Below are 10,443 nucleotides of genomic sequence, written 5' to 3' on the forward strand. Positions count from 1 at the left end.
GGAGCTGATCAACAAACACAACAGATCTTCAAGCTGCAATGCTCATGGGAGAGACGCGTTGTTAGCTTGTAGATCTGTTATGTTACGTCCATAAATTAAGCATTGGGACGTATGATTGGTCAATAAACCTGGTAGGTGGGGCTGAAAATATCTGATCTATAAACTCACAACTCATTGCATCCACACGTGTTGTGAGCTTGTAGTTCTAGATAAATTCATGACTGATACATCGGAAAATATAAACTTGACAGATCATAGAAACATTAAAATTATAAGAATTCAAGTAAAATGGACAGAGATCTGGCCTAATGAAATCTCAACTGCTCTGTCTCAATGCGCAAAATATGCCACAGGTCAGTGGCGGTCTGTGGCGGTCCGTGCCACGCCACGCCTAACTCTGAGAACCCCCTGTGGATCCCCAGGGCCCTCAAGAGTTAGTTGTAGTAACTCTTGAGGGCCCCCTAGGGGTCCCGAATCCCCTGTTTAAATGCCCTTGTACACTAACACTGTGTGCTCCCCATACAGCGATAAGACTTGGTTTTAATGTTTAATAATGTTTTTAATTAATAACGTTTTGTAAATAACTGGACCTGTATGTGTGCCTCACGTGTGTGTGTGGGTGATGGCTTACATAAGATGAATCTGAGGGCGGAACACACACACGTTGCATGATGAACTATGATAAAAACTGGAGAATGTAAGGAGTGCTGCATACATCCTTAGATATGTGCAGAAACCGGTTTATTAGTTTCACGGTACAGCAAAGTATAACATGGCACGAAGATGCGTGCAATGCCACGTGATTAACGATGTGCCGTATAGCACATTAAGTTACATTTCTTTGATAAGGCTTTCAGAGGTCTCTCTCTCTCTCTCTCTCTCTCTCTCTCTCTCTCTCTCACACACACAATGGACTCCAGGGATTACAATACTATATGCAGTGATGTTGCTAGATTTTAAATGTAAATGTAAGGGTTATACTTATAGCTACTGTACATTCATGTTCAAATTATCTGAACATTAAACAAAATGTGGCAATTTTTAAACTATTTGTCAAAGAAAGTGTGTGTGAGTACATTATATCCTAATACACTGGTTCTCAACTTTTTCAGGCTGCGTCCCCCTCCAAAATAATCATATTTGAACTGGGGGGCCCCCAAAGTAATCATATTTGAACTGGGGAGCCCCCAAAATAATCATATTCCCCCCCTCACCTGACAAGCACTTAAGGGGGTTGTGGCATTACGTTTAGTTTGACTTGGTTCCACAGATAAATATTGTGAGGCGTTGTGAGCTTGTAGATCTGCTATTTTCTTATATGATTTTAAATAAGAGCCTATTTAATGAATCATGCAGTGGCTATACACAAATGCGTGCTGCTTCGATACCAGAGTGTGTTGCGTGTAAACCACAGTACAGATTTGCATGGCATTGTAAACAGCTGTGCCTCTTACACACTTTGAGTTTCTAACTTGCGGTCACAGTCAGTGTGTGGTACTTTTAGATGGATCTTACTGTAACAGACAGATCCATCCACCATTCCAGCCAGGACATAGCAGATGGATCACAGACAATATATTATAACCATTATCACAGAAACATGACGGAGCCAGCTAGCCAGTAAACATTAGCCAAAGTCGGTGTTGCCAGATCTAGCAAAAGAAAGAAGCAGGAAGTCCATACAAAGAAGCCCAAAATAAGAAAATAGGGCAGGTCAGTCAAACTTTATTGTCTAATGTTGAGAGCAGTGATTTTAAAACAATGTCATGCCATGGACCCCCAATATGTACAAGCTACTTCACAGATAAAAAGAAGCCCAAAGTCGCTTATAATTAACAGATTTGGCAACACTGGACTGTGCTCAGAGCAGCCAGTGCAGCCACAAACACAATTAACACACTACTAATTCAGTATCGTAGAATCCAGAAGAATTCTGACTCTACTGAAATAGGCCATTAACCAAGAAAACTGAAAATTATAAATGTTATTTTTAACATTTTTTTTTTTTTTTTACCACAAACATGTTTTAACGTGAAATGTTAGTAATAACTAGTGCGTCCCAAGGACCCCACGACGGCCACTTGAATGCGTCCTTTCTCAATAATGTGCGTCAGCGACGCAGGACGCAGGCCTATGAGCATCTCTGATACTTTTGAGCATCAATAATAAAAGACGACAGCAATAAAAACAGCAAAGGGATCAAAGCTTGTTTCCATTGTAGTCCACTCCAAAACAATTCATAAGATAAGATAAAACACTTCAGAACAAATACAATAACATACTTTTGCCATCATGGCCACTGCCATCACATGCATCACGAATCGACTGTGGGGCAAACATTCAGAGAAAATAGCAGATCTACAAGATCACAGCATTTTACTTTGTGAGCGTGTAGATCGGCTATGTTCGGTGAAGAGATTTGGTGTAATGGAAAAGGGTAACGGACGTACGTAGCCCTAGAGGCTAGGGTACCCAGGTCAATGAAGCATAATGCATATAGGCTACCATCTGTTCTCTCTCTCTGTGTGTGTGTGTGTGTGTGTGTGTGTGTGTGTGTGTGTGTGTGCGTGCGTGCGTGCGTGCGTGCGTGCGTGCGTGCGTGCGTGCGTGCGTGCACACGCGTGTGCGTGCGTGCGTTGCATGTCTATCCAAGCCAGCAGAACAACATGAATGAATCAACCTACGATGATGAAATACATGAATTACTTTTCTTTCCTCCTACAGTATTGTGTTACAGTACAGTCTTCATATTCACTCTGCACGTCTCAACATTTAACAATTCATCAACAATATGATGACAGATTGACAGCTATACTGCTAAATGAGTTTGATTTCTTTAGTTTACTTCCTCATGTCTTCACTGTTCACATGCCACCAATGAACACAGGGTGTGACTTATTTATCTGTGCCAGTTTCCTTCTACGTGTGGCCGGGTGGGTAGCGTGGGGTGCGGACGAGTAGTGGGGGTGTGGCTCTGGCATCGGCGTGTATTTCAGCCTGGCATCTAAACAGTCTGGAACAAACACTTCCCAGTAGGGAGCGGGCAACGGTTCCCCTGTTACACCACGAGAGACAGTGTGGCGTGTAGATACTCGGTTGGCAACGTGTCCTGGTGAGTAACTTAACTGTAGTGTAAAGCGGAGCTTGCTTGTATTATCATGTCGCTAGGTTTGTGTGCACTGTTTAGTCGGTTACAGCGTGAATTGGTCTTCCCTAGGGAAGGCGGTGTGTTTACGCCTTCGCTTCTTTTGTTTATGGTTTACACAAACATACATACACACACAGACTGTTTATTGTAAGTAGTAATCCAGACGACCTGTTATGATTTCCCTCAGGTTGGGGAAATAGGCGTACGGTTGTGGTCCGTGTGTGTGGCCTGTGTGTGTGTGTGTGTGTGTGTGGCGTTTGCTACGCCGGGTGTGTTTCATTCATTCATTTAAAATATAAGTCTAGCTCTCTCTCGTTTGTTTTTACATCATTACATGACTGTATGTGATTGTTGCTAAATGGAACTATAAATGTCTGTCTTTTGTAGTGTGCAACAGTCAGCATTTCGTGTGGGAACTCACGTCTGTGTCCAAAGATTAGGGACAAACAGTCTGGTGTCTGCGGTGAGTCTTTGGCTCATATATAGGCTATGCACTTTGGAAATATAATAATGAATTGCTGCTATTATGCGTTGATATTCATTATGTTCCATTTCCATGTCATAACAGGTGGTGATCATCAGGTGGTCTCTGCTTTAGCCCACAGAGCTACTTCATGATAAGGGTTCAGTTGGTTAGGGTGAGCATTCATATGAAGCTCAGTCTGTCTCTGTTTTTAATTAGCTAAATTGTGATAACTGTATTTGTAATAAAGACAATCTATTTCTATACCGCAATATTCATTAAAGATTATATATTTTAAATATAATTCTTTGGTCTGTCTATGTACCTTTAGGCCTCTTGGTTACATTATGTCCCACCAGTTAACAGCAGTTATAATGTATTATTTCATACTGGACCTGGTGAGACGAAGGAGGAGCCCGGCCAGGAGACAACCCACAGAGCCTACTGTCCCTCCACGTGCCAGAGCCTCCCCGAGTCCCGGCAGAGTAGTTCCAGAGAAGCGGACTGAGTCGCTCTGTCTTTCCCTATAGGACAGACGGTGGGTACAGTAGCTACTGGGACGTAAGTCGGGGCTTGATGAACCTCGGCTGGGTCCCCTGGGCGAGGGTGTATGTTGTTGCGAGACCCGAAACACCCTGTGACCCCAGGCTACAACACTGATGATACGTCCCAGGTGCATCCATGTGATGTTTTCTTTATACAGATGTGCCACTTCAAAACTTCACATGTCCTGCCATCGCCAAGACAGTAAATTTTCAGGGGATTCCCAGGGAAATAAGAGGGACAAAGAAGGGCATTTAAAATGATGAATTATTTTGATGATCACTGCTTTTATGATGCTAATTAATTTGAGCAACTCTTCAAATCACCTTTCGCCTCATAATGAGTCTGACACCTTCTCAACACACATTCTTTTGTTCTCATGCATATGGGTGTCTGTTGAAGGGAAAAACGGGGGGGTTTAGTGACAACTTCTTTTCAGGGGCAAAACAGTGCAATTTTAAGGGCAGAACAGGGAGGAAAACATGCCTTTTCAGGCCACTTTCAGGGAAAGAACAGTAACGTGTGAAGTTTTGAAGTGGCACATCTGTAGGTACAGTTAACAGCAGTTCTAATGTATTATTGTATACAGTTAACAGCAGTTCTAATGTATTATTGTATACAGTTAACAGCAGTTCTAATGTATTATTGTATACAGTTAACAGCAGTTCTAATGTATTATTGTATACAGTTAACAGCAGTTCTAATGTATTATTGTATACAGTTAACAGCAGTTCTAATGTATTATTGTATACAGTTAACAGCAGTTCTAATGTATTATTGTATACAGTTAATAGCAGTTATAATATATTATGTATTTACACATGTGCCTGTGTCCAACCTGGTTCCTCGTCGGTTGCCCTCGCCGGCGCCCGTCCAGATGTCCTGTCGGCTGTCTCTGCTGACAGTCTGCCGGGACCTTTGTCCGTTTCCCCTGCTGACGCCCCCGTTGAACTTTCTGAACTGCCACTGGTTGTCACTGCTGAACCAAACCCAGCACTCCAGCCGTTGGCCGATACCCAAGTCGTTGGGCCTTGGGTCTGCACTCCAGCGGTTGGACCCCGGGCCGGCACTCCAGTTGCCGAGTGATGGGCTTGCGCTCCAGTCGCCGGACCCCGGGATCCAAGTGTCCCTTCAGCCACCAGACCCCTGTTCTGTCCTCCCAGTGTCCCTTCAGCCACCAGACCCTTGTTCTGTCCTCCCAGTGCCCCTTCAGCCACCAGACCAGTGCTCTCCTCTCCCTATGCCCCTGTCTCAGTGTCCTCTGCCCCGTCCCTGTGTCCTGACACCCTGGTGCAAATCTCTCCAACTCACTTTTATGAAGCTGCCTTTATTCCCCAAATGTTTAATCCTATATTGTGTCCTTTTGAAGTAGCTGCGTCATGTTTTTTGCTCTATTTCTTGTTATCTGATGTGTTTTGATTATCTGTGAAGCACGTTTTTATTTTACTATTATTATTATTATTATTATTATTATTATTATTATTATTATTATTATTATTATTATTATGTGAAGTTCCTTGTCCCACTTTTGGGTGCTGAGCCACTGGTTGAGAAACGTGAGTTTTTAATCAGACAGCAAGCTGTCATTGCTGACATTCCTCATCTATCAGTGTGTGATTTGCCTGTGCATCAATCAGAATAGTTCAGTCATTGCGGTGTCCTTTTAAAGGCATCCTAGTAAAGGCAACGGCAGCCATGGAATTCCTGCCCTGGGTGGGTGTATTAAACTGTAAAAGCAAGTTGAATCCAGCTCCAAAGAAACAAATTGAGTTGTCATCCAAAGCTTAATTTATGACTCATTTGAAGTATGTATGCACATTTGCACATGCATGCATCAAAATAATACAGGTACACGTTGCCAGATGTTACCTAGAACTGGATAAATGATTGACGTCATGTGATCAGTGAGATACGTTAGTGTACTTTTGGCTCCGCCCCTTCAGCCAAAAGTACACCTTGCGTATGACACTGATCACATGATCTCAATCATTGCGGTATTCCCCTTTAAGCCATATATACTTCATTCAGAGAGAACAGTGGAGGCCTGAGGGAGAAAACATATCTTCATTATTATAATTGTACTGGAACACAATGCTGATGCTGGCTGCATGCCCAAGAAAACTAACCTCTGTATTCAAGATGTCATCTTAGGTTGATTTATTAATGCTGCTGTAGAAAACCCTGCTCGTCCTGTTGGCCTACACACACACACACACACACACACACACACACACACACACACACACACACACACACACACACACACACACACACACACACACACACAGTGATTAGCAGGGATACATTGGCCAGTCGGTCTTGACCAGTGATTGTTAACACAGTTCAACTGGACCCACATTTATGTTGGTGTTAAACAAGAAGTCTGGGCAAAAATAGCCGATCTACAAGACTCACGTCACAAATAAATCAAATCTAAGTGTTTAATGTAAGAGAGAGAGAGAGAGAGAGAGAGAGAGAGAGAGAGAGAGAGAGAGAGAGACTCTGAAAGTGTGTAAAAAACATGTAACTTAACGTTCTGTACGTTGTTAATCACGTCCTTAAATTATCTGGAATGCATCCTTCTAACAATACAGGTCGAGTTATTTGCATATTGAAACGGATTTGAAATGTCAAACATATCAAGCCTCTGACGTTTTTACATACAGTATAGTTCATCACGTGTGTGTGTTCCGCCCTCAGATTCATCTTATGGAGGTCATCACCCCTGCCCGCACACACGTGTTAAAGTCTATTTAAGTTTATGTAAATATATATTAAGTTCTAAATAAAAACGGATTTCACTCCCACTTTATGGTATAACAATATAATATCCATTCCAAGTTGTATTAGCCTTTGGTCATAAGGATAAACTGTAAACAAACTTCTTATTCTCTTCATTACACGAGAGAGTCGGCTATTTACTTCATAAACGTACAGACAGACAGACAGGCAGACAGGCAGGCAGGCAGACAGACAGGCAGACAGACAGAGACGCACACGCACACGCACACGCACACGCACACACTTAGGTCAACTCTTTTTTTCCCTTACACCAAACCTTTACTACTTAGGTATACTCTTTTTTCCCCTTACACCAAACCTTTACTACTTAGGTCTATAATTTTTTCCGCTTACACCAACCCTCTTGGCCAAAAATAGTCGATCTACAAGCTCACAACACATCACGCTGAAACGCGTTGTGAGCTTGTAGATCGGCTATTTTGGGTGAATGTTTCCCCCAGAATAGAGATACTAGGGTTCAAGTGGTTAATGTAAAAAAGTTCCCATCAAACAAACATTTGCCGGCCCCCCTGTAGTAACTCTGAGGACCCCCTAGGGGTCCCCAGTGTTACTACCTAACCCTGTAGTAACTCTGAAGATCCCCTAGGGGTCCGTTACTACCTAACCCTGTAGTAACTCTGAGGACCCCCTAGGGGTCCCCAGTGTTACTACTTAACCCTGTAGTAACTCTGAGGACCCCCTAGGGGTCCCCAGTGTTACTACCTAACCCTGTAGTTACCTAACCCTGTAGTAACTCTGAGGACCCCCTAGGGGTCCCCAGTGTTACTACCTAACCCTGTAGTAACTCTGAGGACCCCCTAGGGGTCCGTTACTAAATAACCCTGTAGTAACTCTGAGGACCCCCTAGGGGTCCCAAATCCTGTATTGAAAGTCCTTACATTTAACCATTAAATGTCCTTCTCTAATCCTTACCACTGTGTGCTCCCCACACCAATAAGACTTTAAGGCTTTAATAATATTTTTAATTCTAATGTTTGGAAAATAACTGGACACCTCATGTGTCCAAAACTGTTACTTTTCTTTTACAACTGGCGGCCCGGGGGCCACATGCGGCCCCCGCCTGCACTTGATGCGGCCCCCGCCTTCACTTGATGCGGCCCCCGCCTGCACTTGATGCGGCCCCCGCCTTCACTTGATGCGGCCCCCGCCTTCACTTGATGCGGCCCCCGCCTGCACTTGATGCGGCCCCCGCCTGCACTTGATGCGGCCCCCGCCTGCACTTGATGCGGCCCCCGCCTTCACTTGATGCGGCCCCCGCCTTTACTTGATGCGGCCCCCGCCCTCACTTGATGCGGCCCCCGCCTTCACTTGATGCGGCCCCCGCCTTCACTTGATGCGGCCCCCGCCTTCACTTGATGCGGCCCCCGCCTTCACTTGATGCGGCCCCCGCCTTCACTTAATGCGGCCCACAGGTTAATATCAGAATAGTGATATATTATTGATACATGACCTGCTTTAATGACTTCAGTCTGTATAGCTTAATGACTAAAATATTATTGTCTTTTTATGTCCAATGTATTTGCATTGAAGTCCATAAGGTTAACATAAGTAGGCTAAATGCATTTGAAATTAAATAAAAATGTTACTTTTCAGAATTCCAATAAAACAATTGCAAAATAAATACACAATTCCAATTCAAAATAGCAGATCTACAAGCTCAAAACTCGTTGCGTTTTGAGCTTGTAGATCTGCTATTTTTGCTACTTTTGTGTCACATAGAAAGGTGAAGTACGGCATTCGTTTACGAAAAAAGTTAAAATACGGAGATAATAGGTGTCTGCCCGACAGTATATCTAATGTAGCCCTCTTGAGTCAGTGTGTTAATATAGAGGCCCTCTATACATCATTAAACAGACAGTATATTTAATGTGGCCCTCTGGAGTCAGTGTGTTAATATAGAGGCCCTCTATACATCATTAAACAGACAGTATATTTAATGTGGCCCTCTGGAGTCAGTGTGTTAATATAGAGGCCCTCTATACATCATTAAACAGACAGTATATTTAATGTGGCCCTCTGGAGTCAGTGTGTTAATATAGAGGCCCTCTGCATCATTAAACAGACAGTATATTTAATGTGGCCCTCTGGAGTCAGTGTGTTAATATAGAGGCCCTCTATACATCATTAAACAGACAGTATATTTAATGTGGCCCTCTGGAGTCAGTGTGTTAATATAGAGGCCCTCTATACATCATTAAACAGACAGTATATTTAATGTGGCCCTCTGGAGTCAGTGTGTTAATATAGAGGTCCTCTGCATCATTAAACAGACAGTATATTTAATGTGTCCCTCTGGAGTGAGTGTGGAAATATAATGGCCCTCTCCATCATCAAAGTTGCATCAGCCCTGATGTAGGGCATTACTTTACGAAAAATACAAAAAAGTTACAATATGGAGATAAGAGATTTCTGCCTGACAGTGACTATCTGACCATCTTTTGTGTGTGTGTGTGTGTGTGTGTGTGTGTGTGTGTGTGTGTGTGTGTGTGTGTGTGTGTGTGTGTGTGTGTGTGTGTGTGTGTGTGTGCGCGCGCGCGCGCGCGCGTGCGCGTGCGTGTGCGCGTGCGTGTGCGTGTGTGTGTGTGTGTGTGTTGCATGTCAGGGTTAGGTAACAGGGTTAGGTAACATACATTGGTATCTACATACATTGATTAATTGGATCGGTGCCCACATTCCAATGACTCTGTGAAGGTAAGATTTGTACATATGGAATGTACGTCTGCAAAACATCATAACAGCGCCTCAGGTTACAGGTAGGTGTATATAAGATGCTGCATGCAGAGAATTGATTCATCGTCCCAGGATGAAGACTGCTGGTGTTTTGCTGATCGTCCTCTTCTGTCTGTGTTCAGCTGAGCCTGACCTTGAGCTCCAGCTGAGCCTCGACCATGATGAGAACCAAGGAACAGCGTTGGACCTGAGCCTCAACCATGATGAGAACCAAGGAACAGCGTTGGAGCTGAGCCTCAACACGGGTAAGGATAATGGAGATGCTTATTAAAGGGCAAGACCACTTTGGTAGAGGTTTGGGTTGTGTAGTTACCTTGCCATGATGTAACTCCAAAGGTAGACAGGAAATCAAAAAATATTGCTCCATTGATTAGAAATTGATAATTCAAAATATGCTCCTCATTGACTTACGTTGTACGCTGAAACAGCTCTCAAAGTCACTCTTTTAGCATGTAAACGAACACAAATTAAGTTGATTCAGACAGTATAGAACCTCACCAAACCAATTACCATTTATTTTGTATATAAAAATGTCAACATCCTGTTGATTTTACTATTTGAAGATCCGGATCCAGATCTGAGGATCCAGTCCGGGTTTTCTTCCTAATAAGAATAGCCAAATCACTGTACAATGTAAGTCAATGAGGAGCATATTTTGAATTATCAATTTCTAATCAATGGAGCAATTATTTTTGATGTCTTGTCCACCTTTGGAGTTACATCATGGAAAGGTAACTACACAACCCAAACCTCTACC

The 10,443-nt window shown here is 43.2% G+C and overlaps 2 long non-coding RNA genes across 2 annotated transcripts in view; one reads left to right on the top strand and one right to left on the bottom strand.

Annotated features, from left to right (window-relative positions):
• The window catches only part of LOC311053822, a 452,603-nt gene that overhangs the window by 215,423 nt on the left and 226,737 nt on the right, over window positions 1-10,443 (bottom strand). The window lies entirely within an intron of this gene.
• On the top strand, window positions 3,590-4,315 carry LOC311053889. Its single transcript, XR_014601694.1, has 3 exons — window positions 3,590-3,611; window positions 3,717-3,786; window positions 3,943-4,315. It is a non-coding gene; the product is annotated as an uncharacterized lncRNA (long non-coding RNA).

This window comes from Gymnoscopelus microlampas (assembly GCF_963454915.1).
Source record: "Gymnoscopelus microlampas genome assembly, chromosome: 10".
Classification (NCBI taxonomy): Eukaryota; Metazoa; Chordata; class Actinopteri; order Myctophiformes; family Myctophidae; genus Gymnoscopelus; species Gymnoscopelus microlampas.